Here is a 14,023-nt window from a genome sequence, read left to right on the forward strand (position 1 = left end):
TTACAGGCGTGAGCCACCACGCCTGGCCCATAAAGGCTTTTAAAATGATGGTTATGGATAACTTTGAACAGCATGAAAAACACTTTAATTAAATGTAAAAGAACCTTCTTGGTTCTTAGGATCACAGAGGCGAAGTCCCACAATAAGCTGTCTGCAAGCTGGAGAGATTGAAAAGCTAGGAGCCTGGCATCCCATCTTATGGGATGAAGTTATATACATACCGTGATTATAACCATTTTAACTGCAAATGTGGACTAGAAAAAGTCTGAAAAGACTTTTGGGAGACAATTCTGCGTGGGTCTCAAGTTTCTTTTTTTTTTTTTTCTTTTTTAATTTTTTATTTCCATAGGTTTTTGGGGACTAGGTTACGTGAGTTAGTTACATGAGTAAGTTCTTTAGTGGTGATTTGTGAGATTTGGTGCCCCCATCACCTGAGCAGTATACACTGAAGCCAATTGGTAGTCTTTTATCTCTTACCCCCTTTCCACCCCTTTCCCCCATGTCCCCAAAGTCCTTTGTATTCTTCTTGAACCTTTGCATCTTCATAGCTTAGCTTCCACTTCTGAGTGAGACCATATGATGTTTGATTTTCCATTCCTGAGTTACTTCACTTAGAATAATAGGCAACAGTTCCATCCAGCTTGTTGCGTATGCAGTATTCTGTCATATATATATATACCACGGTTTTTTTATCCACTCATTGACTGATGGGCATTTGCGCTGGTTCCACATTTTTCTAATTGTGAATTGTGCTGCTATAAACGTGTGTGCAAGTATCTTTTTTGAATAATGACTTCTTTTCCTCTGGGTAGATATCCAGTAGTGGGATTGCTGGATCAAATGATAATTCTGCTTTTAGTTCTTTAAGTTAGCTCCACACTGTTTTCCATAGTGGTTGTACTAGTTTACATTCCCACCAGCAGTGTAGAAGTGTTCCCTTTTCACCACGTCCATGCCAACATCTCTAATTTTTTTATTTTTTGATAATGGCCATTCTTGCAGGAATAAGGTGGTATTGCATTGTGTTTGTTTTGTTTTGTTTTGTTTGAGACAGAGTTTTGCTCTCATTGCCCAGGCTGGAGTGCAATGGTGTGTTCTCAGCTCTCTGCAACCTCCACCTCCCAGGTTCAAGTGATTCTCCTCCCTCAGCCTCCCGAGTACCTGGGACTACAGGTGCTCGCCACCACGCCTAGCTAATTATTTGTATTTTTAGTAGAGACGGGGTTTCACCATGTTGGCCAGGCTGGTCTCAAACTCCTGACCTCAGTTGATCAGCCAGCCTCGGCCTCCCAAAGTGCTGGGATTACAGGCGTGAGCCACCGCACCTGACCTGGTTCCATATGAATTTTAGGATTGTTTTTTCTAGTTTTGTGAAGAACAATGGTGGTATTTTGATGGGAATTGCATTGAATTTGTAGATTGCTTTTGGCAGTCTGGTCATTTTCACAATATTGATTCTACCCATCCATAAGCATGGGATGTGTTTCTATTTGTTTGTGTTGTCTATGATTTCTTTCAGCAGGGCTTTGTAGTTTTCCTTGTAGAGGTCTTTCATGTCCTTTGTTAGGTATATTCCTAAGTTTTTTATTTTTATTTTTGAAGCTATTGTAAAAGGGGTTGAGTTCTTGATTTTCCATGGGGATGATGTGGAAGTGATCCAGGTGCATGCCACACACTCAGTAGGTTTGCGTCATAGCTGAGGAATCCTGAGCTTAGGAAGTCCTAACTTTTATAATAGGCTGCAAGCAAACCTGCTGTATGAGTCCGTTCACACACTGCTATAAAGAACTACCTGAGGCCAGGCGCGGTGGCTCACACCTGTAATCCCAGCACTTTGGGAGGCCAAGGTGGGTGGATCACAAGGTCAGGAGTTCAAGATCAGCCTGGCCAAGATGGTGAAACTCCATCTCTACTGAAAATACAAAACAATTAGCCAGGCGTGGTGGCGGGTGCCTGTACTAGGGAGGCTGAGGCAGAGAATTGCTTGAACCCGGGAGGCAGAGGTTGCAGTGAGCCAAGATCACGCCACTGCACTCCAGCCTGAGTGACAGAGTGAAACTCCGTCTCAAAAAAAAAAAAAAAGAAAGAAAAAAGAACTACCTGGGACTTGGTAATTTATAAAGAAAGGAGGCTTAATGGACTCACAGTTTCATAGGCTGTACAGGAAGCATGACTGGGGAGGCCTCAGGAAACTTACCACCATATGTTTCAGGTGGGACTGACCCCCTCCGACACCAGTAGCTGACCAGTCAGAACAGTCCAGCCTACAGCTTATAGCGATTTTTTGTATTTTTAGTAAAGATGGAGTTTCACCATGCTGGCCAGGCTGGTCTTGAACTCCTGACCTCAAGTGATCTGCCTGCCTTGGCCTCCCAAAGTGTTGAGATTATAGGTGTCAACCGCTGCATCCAGCCTCTCTTCCATTTTTAAGGATCTTTGTGATCACATTGGCTTCACCCAAATAATCTAGAACAATTGAACAATCTCCTATTTGAACATCAGTTGGGTAGCAACTCTAATTTAATCTGCAGCCTTAATTCTCTTTACCACATAACCTAATATGTTCACAGGTTCCTGAGGTTAGGGTGTGGGGAGGAACCCCAGTTCCAGGTATCTCAGCAATCACCTGCACTCCTGAAGCAGCAGGGGCTGCAGCCTCCCTGAGTCTGGGTCCAGGTGAATTTACACTCTTATTTTTTCACCCCTGAAATAAATCTGCTTTTGTCCATAGCTTCAATATAGATTCAGGAGAGAACACTCAGAAAGGGATTAGACCCGTATCTTCAGGCTCCTTAAACAAAACAATTATCAGCCAGGAATTGTGTATCCAGCAAAACTAAGCTTCCTCAATGAAGGAAGGATCGTCTTTTTCAGACAACTTATAGGCAGAAGAATACCGGGCTCTGACTTAGTTATGCATTTTCCACGGAAATACAGTTGTCCTTCAGGACTGATTCCAGGATCCCCAGCGGAAACCAAAATCTACAATGCTCAAGTCCCTGATATAACATGATTATATTTGCATATAACCTCCTGTATATGTTAAATCATCTCTAGGTTACTCATAATGCTTAATACAATGTAAATGCTATGTAAATAGTTGTTCAACTATGGCTGGGCAAGGTGGCTCAAGCCTGTAATCCCAACACTTTGGGAGTCTAAAGCTAGTGGATTGCTTGAGCCCAAGAGTTGAAGACAGCCTGGGCAACAGGTCAAAACCCCATCTCTACAAAAAATACAAAAATTAACCAGGCATGGTGGCGCATGCCTGTAAGTCTCAGCTACTTGGGAGGCTGAGGTGGAGGATTGATTGAGCCCAGGGGTGGAGGTTGTAGCCTCCACAGTGAGCAGTGATCTTGTCAGTGCCCTCCAGCCTGAGCAACAGAAGGAGACCCTGCCTCAAAAGAAAAAAAAAAGTTGTTATACTGTATTGTTTAGGGAATAATAACAAGATTTAAAAGTCAGGACTGGGTGTGGTGGCTCATGCTTGTAATCCCAGCACTTTGGGAGGCCGAGGCAGGTTTATCACCTGAGGTCAGGAGTTCAAGACCAGCCTGGCCAACATGGTGAAATCCTATCTCTACTAAAAATACGAAAAATTAGCCGGGTGTGGTAGCACACGACTGTGTGCCCAGCTCGGGAGGCTGAAGCAGGAGAATTGCTTGAATCTAAGAGGCGGAGATTGCAGTGAGCCGAGATGGTGCCATTGCACTCCAGCCTAGATGACAGGGTGAGACTTCATCTCAAAAAATAAAAAATAAAAAACAAAGTGAGTTACATGTTCAGTACTGATGCAATCATCCATTTTCACTCTGAGTATTTTCAATCCACACTTGGCTGAATCCATGAATAAGGAATCTACAGATATGGAGGGCTGACCGTACACTTTTTCAGTGTTCTCTGCCTTCTAGCTTGTGGGGTTTCTGATGAGAAATCTGCTGTGAATCTGATAGGTTTTCCTTTATAGGTTACCTGGTTTGTTTGTTTGTTTGTTTGTTTTTGAGACAGAGTCTCGCTGTGTCGCCCAGTCTGGAGTGCAGTGGCGCGATCTCAGCTCACTGCAAGCTCCGCCTCCTGGATTCACGCCATTCTGCCGCAGCCTCCTGAGTAGCTGGGACTACAGGCACCCGCCACCGCGCCCGGCTAATTTTTTGTATTTTCAGTAGAGACGAGGTTTCACCATGTTAGCCAGGATGGTCTCGATCTCCTGACCTCGTGATTCGCCACCTCAGTCTCCCAAAGTGCTGGGATTACAGGCGTGAGCCTCCACGCCCAGCCAGGTTACCTGGTGCTTTTGCCTCACAGCTCTTAAGATTCTTCCCTTCATCTTGACTTCAGATAACCTGATGACAATGTGCCTAAGTGATGATCTTTTTCAATGAATCTTCCAGGTGTTCTTTGAGCATCTTGCATTTGTTTTTGCTGTTGTTGTCTGAGACGAAGTCTCGCTCTGTCGCCCAGGCTGGCGTACAGTGGCGCAGTCTCAGCTCACTGCAGCCTCCGCCTCCCAGGTTCAAGTGATGTCTCAGCCTCCTGAGTATCTGGGATTACAGGTGCGTGCCACCACACCTGGCTAATTTTTGTATTTTTAATGGAGACAGGGTTTCACCATGTTGACCAGGCTGGTCTCAAACTCCTGACTTCAGGTGATCCACCCACCTCAGCCTCTCAAAGTGTTGAGACTACAGGCGTGAGCCACCACACCTGGCCTGAAATCCACCTTGAGCACATTGCTTGCCATCCCGGAGCCCAAGACCCCTTAGGTGTCAGTGGAGTTTTGGGCCCACAACAAGGCAGGGAGGTGCGGAGGAACTGCATACAGCCCAGGCCGGGCTCCCTAGACAATAGCCCCAGCTTGGCCACTGAGTCTGTTCCTCTCCCAGGCTGGGGTCAGCCCATCTGACTTGGGCGAAGGTCTCCCTAACATCTCTGCTTCCTCGCTGTGATCTCCCAGATAACCGCCCATGAAGAAGTTCCTGCCCTCAGCCCTAACCTGTGAACCTGCTGCCTTCCATGACAAAAGGGACTGTGCAGGTGTGAGTCAGGTCATGACCTTGACTGGGAGTGTGATCCTGGGTTACTTAGGTGGCCCAGCGGAATGGCATGAACCCCAGAAGAGGAGGACGAAAGCAGAAGAGCCCGTCAGAGAGAAGCGACGGCAGAGGAGGAGGCAGGGAGGCGCCGTGTGCTCGTCAGCCATCGTCGGCTTTGCAAGCTGGTAGGGGGCGGCCCCTAGACACTCAGAACGGTCCCTGCTGACCCCGGCAAGGTGACAGCACCTCAGTCCCACACTACAAGGATCTGCATTCTGCAGACAATACAAATGAGCACAGAAAAGGGATTCTCCACCGGCCCCCACTACAGAACTGCAGGGTTATACATTGTGCCGTTTTCAGCCTCCAAATTTGTAGAAGTTTGTGATGGCTGCAAAGAAAACAAAGGCACTCTGTGAGCTCCCTTTCCCTTGGGAGGAGGGGCTGGTCCTCGTCTGGTCCTGGGGTGGCCCTGGGCCCCGCTCTCCTGAATGGATGTGCAAAGCCATTTCTCTGTGGTCTCTGTCTGGAACGTGGGTGCAGACGGGAGCTTGGGAAGTCCAAGCTTACTTGACTTTGTGCCCAAACCAAGTTCTGGATATGAGTGCACTTGTTTAAAAAAAAAAAAAAAAAAAAAAGGCGAGCACTGACCCACTTTTTCCTGACTGCTCTGGCTCAGACACGTCCCTCTGAAAGGACATTTATTTCAAGAACACGCTGTTCCCAGGGCTGACATCCCCCACCTCCACTGGAAGCAGAAGCACTAACAAGAGATTGCGAGGTCTGGCGTCCAGCGTCTGATAATGCAGCAAATGTTCCACCAAAAGCCTGATGACTGCGTCGGCCTGGCGCTGGAGGGGCTGGGAGTTTGGCCTGAGCAAACTCAGTTGCTTAAAACAACACAAATTTATTTTATTTTTTTAATTTTATTTTTTTAAGTCCCAGGCTACACGTGCAGGATGTGCAGGTTTGTTGCATAGGTAAATGTGTGTCATGGTGGTTTGCTGAGCCTATCAACCCATCACCTAGGTTTAAGCACAGCACGTCTTAGCTCTTTTTTCTAATGTTCTGCCCCCCACCCCCCACTAGGACCCCAATGTGTGTGGTTCTCCTCCCTGAGTTTACGTGTTCTCATTGTTCAGCTCCCACTTATAAGTGAGAACATGCAATGCTTGGTTTTCTGTTCCTGTGTTAGTTTGCTGAGGATAATGGCTTCTAGCTCCATCCATGTCCCTTCAAAAGACATGATCTTGTTTTTTTCTTTTCTTTTGTTTTTGAGACAGAGTTTTGCTGTTGTTGCCCAGGCTGGAGTGCACTGGTGCGATCTCAGCCTTTCACCTCCTGCCATGATTCTGAGGCCTTCCCAGCCATGTGGAACTGTAAGTCCAATTAAACCACTTTTTCTTCCCAGTCTCGGGTACGTCTTTATTAGCAGCGTGAAAACCAACAAGTACAGTAAATTGGTACCAGCAGAGTGGGGCGTTGCTGAAAAGATAGCCGAAAATGTGGAAGCAACTTTGGAACTGGGTAACAGGCAGAGGTTGGAACAGTTTGGAGGGCTCAGAACAAGACAGGAAAATGTGGGAAAAGTTTGGAACTTCCTAGAGACTTGTTGAATGGCTTTGCTCAAAATGCTGATAGCGACGTGGACAATAAGGTCCAGGCTGACGTGATCTCAGATGGAGATGAGGAACTTGGGAACTAGAGCAAAGGTGACTCTTTGTTATGTTTTAGCCAAGAGACTGGCAGCATTTTCTCCCTGCCCTGGAGATTTGTGGAACTTTGAACTTGAGAGAGATGATTTAGGGTATCTGGCGGAAGAAATTTCTTTCTTTTTTTTTTTTTTTTTTTTTTTTTTGAGACAGAGTCTTGCTCTGTCCCCCAGGCTGGAGTGCAGTGGCTGGATGTCAGCTCACTGCAAGCTCTGCCTCCCGGGTTTACGCCATTCTCCTGCCTCAGCCTCCCGAGTAGCTGGGACTACAGGCGCCTGCCACCTCGCCTGGCTAGTTTTTTGTATTTTTTAGTAGAGACGGGGTTTCACCATGTTAGCCAGGATGGTCTCCATCTCCTGACCTGGTGATCTGCCCGTCTCGGCCTCCCAAAGTGCTGGGATTACAGGCTTGAGCCACTGTGTGCAGCCTGGCGGAAGAAATTTCTAAGCAGCAAAGCATTCGAGAGGTGACTTGGGTGTTGTTAAAAGCATTCAGGTTTTTTTTTCTTCAGTGGAGTCTTGCTCTGTCGCCCAGGCTGGAGTGCAGTGGTACGACCTTGGCTCACTGCAACCTCTACCTCCTGGGTTCAAGCAGTTCTCCTCCCTCAGCCTCCAGAGTAGCTGGGACTACAGACGTGCGACACCATGCCCGGCTAATTTTTGTATTTTTAGTAGAGATGTGGTTTCACCATGTTAGCCAGGCTGGTCTCAAACTCTTGACCTCAGGCAATCCACCCACCTCAGCCTCCCAAAGTGCTGGGATTATAGGTGTGGGCCACCATGCCCAGCCTAAAAGCATTCAGTTTTAAAAGGGAAACAGAGTACTAAAGTTTGAAAAATTTGTAGCCTGACAATGCGATAGAAAAGAAAATCCCATTTTCTGAGGAGAAATTCAAGCCAGCTGCAGTAATTTGCATAAGTAACAAGGAGCCAAATGCTAATCCCCAAGACAATGGGGAAAATGTCTCCAGGGCATGTCAGAGGTCTTCACAGCAGTCCCTCCCATCACAGGACCAGGGGCCTAGGAGGAAAAAGTGGTTTACTGGGCTGGGCCCAGGGTCCCTGAGCTGTGTGCAGCCTAGGGATTTGGTGCCCTTCATCCCAGCCACTCTGGCTGTGGCTGAAAGGGGCCAACGTAGAGCTTGGGCCATGGCTTCAGAGGGAGGAAGCTCCAAGCCTTTGCAGCCTCCATGTGGTGTTGAGCCTGTGGGTGCACAAAAGTCAAGAATTGAGGTTTGGGACCCTCCGCCTAGATTTCAGATTTATGGAAACGCCTGGAAGCCCAGGCAGAAGTTTGCTGCAGGGGCGGGACTCATGGAGAGCCTCTGCTAGGGCAGTGCAGAAGGGAAATGTGGAGTCAGAGCCCCCACACAGAGTTCCTACTGAGGCACTGCCTAGTGGAGCTGTGAGAAGAAGGCCACCATCCTCCAGACGTCAGAATGGTAGATCCACTGACAGCTCACACAATGTGCCTGGAAAAGGCATAGACACTGAACACCAGCTGGTGAAAGCAGCCAGGAAGGAGGCTGTACCCTGTAAAGCCACAGGGGCAGAGCTGCCCAAGGCCATGGGAACCCACCTCTTGCATCAGCATGACCTGGATGTGAGACTTGGAGTCAAAAGAGATCATTTTGGAGTTTTAAGATTTGACTGCCCTGCTGGATTTCTGACTTCCATGGGCCCTGTAACCCCTTTGCTTTGACCAATTTCTCCCATTTGGAATGACTGTATTTTCCCAATAACCTGTACCCCCATTGTATCTAGGAAGTAACTAGCTTGCTTTTGATTTTACAGGCTCATAGGCGGAAGGGACTTGCCTTGTCTCAGATGAAACTTTGGACTGTGGACTTTTCGGTTAATGCTGAAATGAGTTAAGACTTTGGGGGACTGTTGGGAAGGCGTGATTGGTTTTGAAATGTGAGGACATCAGATTTTGAGGGGCCAGAGGTGGAATGATATGGTTTGACTCTGTCCCCACCCAAATCTCATCTTGAGTTGTACTCCCATAATTCCAACATGTTGTGGGAGGAAGCCGGTGGGAGAGAATTGAATCACGGGGGCAGTTCCCCCATACTGTTCTCATGGTAGTTAGTAAGTCTTATGAGATCTGATGGGTTTATCAGGAGCTTCCACTTTTGTATCTTCCTCATTTTTCTCTTACCGCTGCCATGTAAGAAGTGCCTTTCACCTCCTGCCACGATTCTGAGGCCTCCCCAGCCATGTGGAACTGTAAGTTCAATTAAACCTCTTTTTCTTTCCAGTCTTGGGTATGTCTTTATCAGCAGCATGAAAATGGACTAATATAGTGTATATGGACCACATTTTCTTCATGCAGTCTATCACTGATGGGCATTTGGGTTGGTTCCACATCTTTGCTATTGTGAATAGTGCTGCAATGAACACACGTGTGCAAGTATCTTTATAATAGAATAATTTATATTCCTTTGGATATACACCCAGTAATGGGATTTTTTGATCAAATGGTATTTCCAGTTCTAAATCTTTGAGGAATTGCAACGCTGTCTTCCACAACTGTTGAACTAGTTTACATTCCCACAACAATGTAAAAGCGTTCCTATTTCTCCGCAACCTCACCAGCATCTGTTGTTCTTGACTTTTTAATAATCGCCATTCTGACTGGCGTGAGGTAGTATCTCATTGTGGTTTTTATTTGCATTTCTCTAATGATCAGTGATGTTGAGTTTTTTTTTTTTCTTTTTGGAACAAAATAGAGAACTCAGAAATATAACCACACATCTACAACCATCTGATCTTTGACAAACCTGACAAAAACAAGCAATGGGGAATGGATTTCCTATTTAACAAATGGTGCTGGGAGAACTGACTAGCCATATGCAGAAAATTGAAACTGGACCCCTTCCTTACATCTTATACAAAAATAAACTCAAGATGGATTAAAGATTTAAATGTAAAACCCCAAACTATAAAAACCTTAGAAGAAAATCTAGGCAATACCATTCCAGACACAGGCATGGGCAGAGATTTTCTAATGAAATCACCAAAAGCAATTGCAACAAAAGCAAAAATTGGGCCAGGTGTGGTGTTTCATGCCTGTAATCCGAGCACTTTAGGAGGCCGAGGTGAGTGGATCATGAGGTCAGGAGTTTGAGATCAGCCTGACCAACATGGTGAAACCCTATTCTGCTAAAATTACAAAAATTAGCCAGGCATGGTGGCACACACCTGTAATCCTAGCTACTCAGGAGGCTGAGGCAGGAGAATTGCTGGAACCTGGGAGGCGGAGGTTGCTTTGAGCTGAGATTGCGCCACTGCACTCCAGCCTGGGGCACAGAGCAAGACTCTGTCTCAGGGGGAAAAAAAAGGAAAAATTGACAAATGGGATCTAATTAAACTAAAGAGCTTCTGCATAGCAAAAGAAACTATCATCAGAGTGAACAGACAACCTACAGAATGGAAGAAAATTTTTGCAATCTATCTATCTGACAAAGGTCTAATATCCAGAATCTACAAGGAACTTAAGCAAATTTACAAGGAAAAAACCAAACCACCTCATTAAAAAGTGGGCAAAGGACATGAACAGACACTTAAAGACATACATGTGGCCAACACAAGTTTATTATCTTAACGTTCTGGAGGTCAAAATCCTGAAATCAGAGTGTCGCCAGGACTGCCTTTCTGATGGATGCTGCAGGGGGAGATGCCAGCTTCCTGTTCTTTCCAGCTTCCAGAGGGGCCTGCCTTCATTGCCCCCAGCCCCCTCCTCCATCTTATTTTATTTTAATTTAATTTTTTTAGATGTCTCACTTTGTCACCCAGGCTGGAGTGCAGTGGCACAATCCCAGGTCACTGCAACCTCTGCCTCCTAGGTCACTGCAATTCTTCTGCCTCAGCCTCCCGAGTAGCTGGGACTACAGGCATGCACCACCATACCCAGCTATTTTTTTGTTTTGTTTTGTATTTTTAGTAGAGACGCGTTTCACCATGTTCGCCAGGCTGGTCTCGAACTCCTGACCTCAAGTGATCTGCCTGCCTCGGCCCCCTCACAGTGCTGGGATTTCAGGTGTGAGCCACTGCCTCCTCCATCTTAAAGCCAGCAGCATAGCATCCTCAGAGCTCCCTCTCTGGCCCCCACTTCTGTCATCTCATCTCCTTCTCTGACTCTTCCCTCCCGCCTCCCTTTTCAAAGGACCTTTGTGATTACACTGGGCCCATGAGGATCCTCCAGGGTCGTCTCTCTTCGCAGCATCCTGAACTGAATCTCATCTGGACGTCCATGATCAAGGCGTTGGCAAGGCTGGTTTCTCCTCAGGCCTCACTCCTTGGTGTGTAGACAGTCATCTTCTTCCTGTGTCTTCACATGGTCTTGGTCTTCCCCGTGTGTATGTCTGCATCCTAATCTCCTTTTTTTCTTTTTCAGAGACAGGACCTTGCTCTGTCACCCAGGCTGGAGTGCATTGGCACCATCATAGCTCAATGCAGCCCTAAGCAGCTCCTGGACTCAAGTGACCCTCCCGCCTCAACCTCCCACGTAGCTGGGACTACAAGCACGTGCCACCACACTTGGCTAATTATTTTTATTTTTAGAGACAGCGTCTCTGTATGTTGCCCAGGCTGGTCCCAAGCAATCCTTTCGCCTCTGCCTCCCAAAGGGCTGGGCTTACAGATGTGAGCCCTAGTCTGCTCCTCTCTTAATGACACCGGGCGCATTTGCCTAGGGCCCACCCCTAACAACCCCATCTTAATTAATCACCACTTTAAAGGCCGTATCTCCAAACACGGTAACATTCAGAGGGACTGAGGGTTAGGGCTTCAGCATATGAATTTAGGGAAGACAGAATTCAGTTTATAACACATGGATGAGTCCTGTGAACACCTTTTGTTTTGTTTGTTGCCCTGAAAAGGCTGCAGGGCTCCCTGCAGTGGGGACTGTGTCCAACTGACTCACCGTTGGGTACCCAGCTGGGACCCAGGACCTGACACAACTTTCCCAGGGACCGAGTGGACAAGCCAACCCCCGCACTCATCCTTTTTAAGAAATGGGAGCTCTCCTTATGAAATGGGCCTGCCCTGGCTGCGCTGGTCTCTGAGACGGATGCATTTCCAGGGGAACCAAGAAGGAGACCTGTGGGGTCAGGTATCTGATTTTTTGCACCTTGGATGAGTTTCGTCCGTTCTGGTACTTTGTGTAAACAGATCCACACAGCATGAACTCCATGGTTTGCAGCTTCCTTTGCTCAGTGTTCCCTTGGTGAAAGTCATCCATGTCATTGCACGTATCAGTGGTTTATGTTTATTGCTCAGTAGTATCGCTCTGAGGATAAATGCAATGTATATAGGAATATACAACAGTTTATTTATCAGTCTTCCCATTGACAGACAACTTGAGTTATGTCTAATTTTTGGCAATTTTTAAAAATTATTTATTTATTTATTTATTTTATTTATTTTGAGAAGGAGTCTTGCTCTGTCACCCAGGCTGGAGTGCAAAGCGATCTTGGCTCACTGCAACCTCTGTTTCCTGGGTTCGAGCCATTCTCCTGCTTCAGCTTCCTAGGTAACTGGGACTACGGGCATGTGCCACCACACCCGGCTACTTTTTTTTTTTTTTGAGAGGGAGTCTTGCTCTGTCACCCAGGCTGGAGTGCAGTGGTGCAATCTCGGCTCAGTGCAAGCTCCGCCTCCCGGGTTCACGCCATTCTCCTGCCTCAGCCTCCTGAGTAGCTGGGACTACAGCACTCCGGAGTAGCTGGGACTAAACAGCCACTACGCCTGGCTAATTTTCTGTATTTTTTAGTAGAGACGGGGTTTCACGTTGTTAGCCAGGATGATCTCCATCTCCTGACCTCGTGATCTGCCCGCCTCAGCCTCCCAAAGTGCTGGGATTACAGGCCTGAGCCACCATGCCTGGCAGCAACTTTAAATAAAGCTGCTGTCATCATTCTTGGACAAGTATTTTGGTGAACATATGTTTGTTTTGATTTATTTTGGATACATACCTAGACACTGAATGGCTGGGGCAAAGAGTAAGCATATGTTTAATTTTATAAAAAATCGCCAGACCTTCTTCCAAAGTACTTGTACATCTTACATTCTCACCAGCAATGCATGAGAATTCCAGTTCTCCCTAACACTCAGTGTCATAATTTCAGCTTTTTTTTGAAATAGGGTCTGACTCTGTTACCCAGGCTGGAGGAGTACAGTCACGCAATCATAGCTCACTTGCAGCCTCGACCTCCCAAACCAGAGAGTCTCCTACCTCAGCTTCCTGAGTAGATGGAACTATGGGCATGCACCACCACACCTGGCTAATTTGTTGATTTTTGTAGAGATGGGGTCTCACCACACTGCCCAGGCTGGTCCGGAACTCCTGGGCTCAATGATTCTCCTGTCTTGGCTTCCCTAAGTGCTGGGATTACAGGTGTAAGCCACCCTGCCCGGCCGAATTTCAGCCATTCTGATCCATGTGTGCACATCTCAGTGGTAAGCCCAGTGGCTCATACACAACTTTTTGGGTTACCTCTCCCGAGCTCCTTCCTGTCCATTCTCTGTCTCCTCAACTGGGTGACACTGGTGGCCTTTGTTTGAGTTCCCGCCCTCTGTACCATGGATCAGATATGGACTCCAGGCAGAAAGCCCAGTGAGCACAAAGCTCCACTTGTTTATTTCTCATTTGTTTGTTTCTCAGGGAACAGTCCTGAGCTGCCTGTTGTCCAGTCTGAAAACAGTTCCCTTTTCTGTCCCCTACCCCCGGTTTTCTATTTGTTTATGGTGAAAACACGTCTAGAAGCTGCAATCCCCTCTATATTTATTTTTCACTTTTTAAAAATTGGCTTTGGCCAGGTGTGGTGGCTCATGCCTGTAATCCCAGCACTTTGGGAGGCTGAGGCGGGCAGATCACCTGAGGTCCAGAGTCGGAGATCAGCCTGACCAACATGCGGAAACCCCGTCTCCACTAAAAATACAAAAATATTAGCTGGGCATGTGCCTGCAATCCCAGCTACTCGGGAGGCTGAGGCAGAAGAGTCGCCTGAACCTGGGAGGCAGAGGCTGCAGTGAGCTGAGATTGTGCCATTGCACTCCAGCCTGGGCGACAGAGCAAGATTCTGTCTCAAAAAAAAAAAAAGAAAAGAAGGTTTAAGAGCAAGTAAAAATTTGTCAGATGAGCATGGTAGGGAAGAGAAAGAGATTTATTATTTGCAAGAGCTCAGTAGTGTAGAAAGATTGACATCCAGAAAACAAGTAGTTCAACAAGGCTGAACCATGGTGTGAGGTTGGGAACTGCAGTGGGTGAGGATGG

The 14,023-nt window shown here is 46.9% G+C and overlaps 1 protein-coding gene across 4 annotated transcripts in view; it reads right to left on the reverse strand.

The window, feature by feature from the left end:
• The window catches only part of CHRAC1 (chromatin accessibility complex subunit 1), an 873,427-nt gene that overhangs the window by 26,627 nt on the left and 832,777 nt on the right, over positions 1 to 14,023 (reverse strand). The window lies entirely within an intron of this gene.

The sequence above is a fragment of the Macaca thibetana genome, chromosome 8 (assembly GCF_024542745.1).
Source record: "Macaca thibetana thibetana isolate TM-01 chromosome 8, ASM2454274v1, whole genome shotgun sequence".
Lineage (NCBI taxonomy): Eukaryota > Metazoa > Chordata > Mammalia > Primates > Cercopithecidae > Macaca > Macaca thibetana.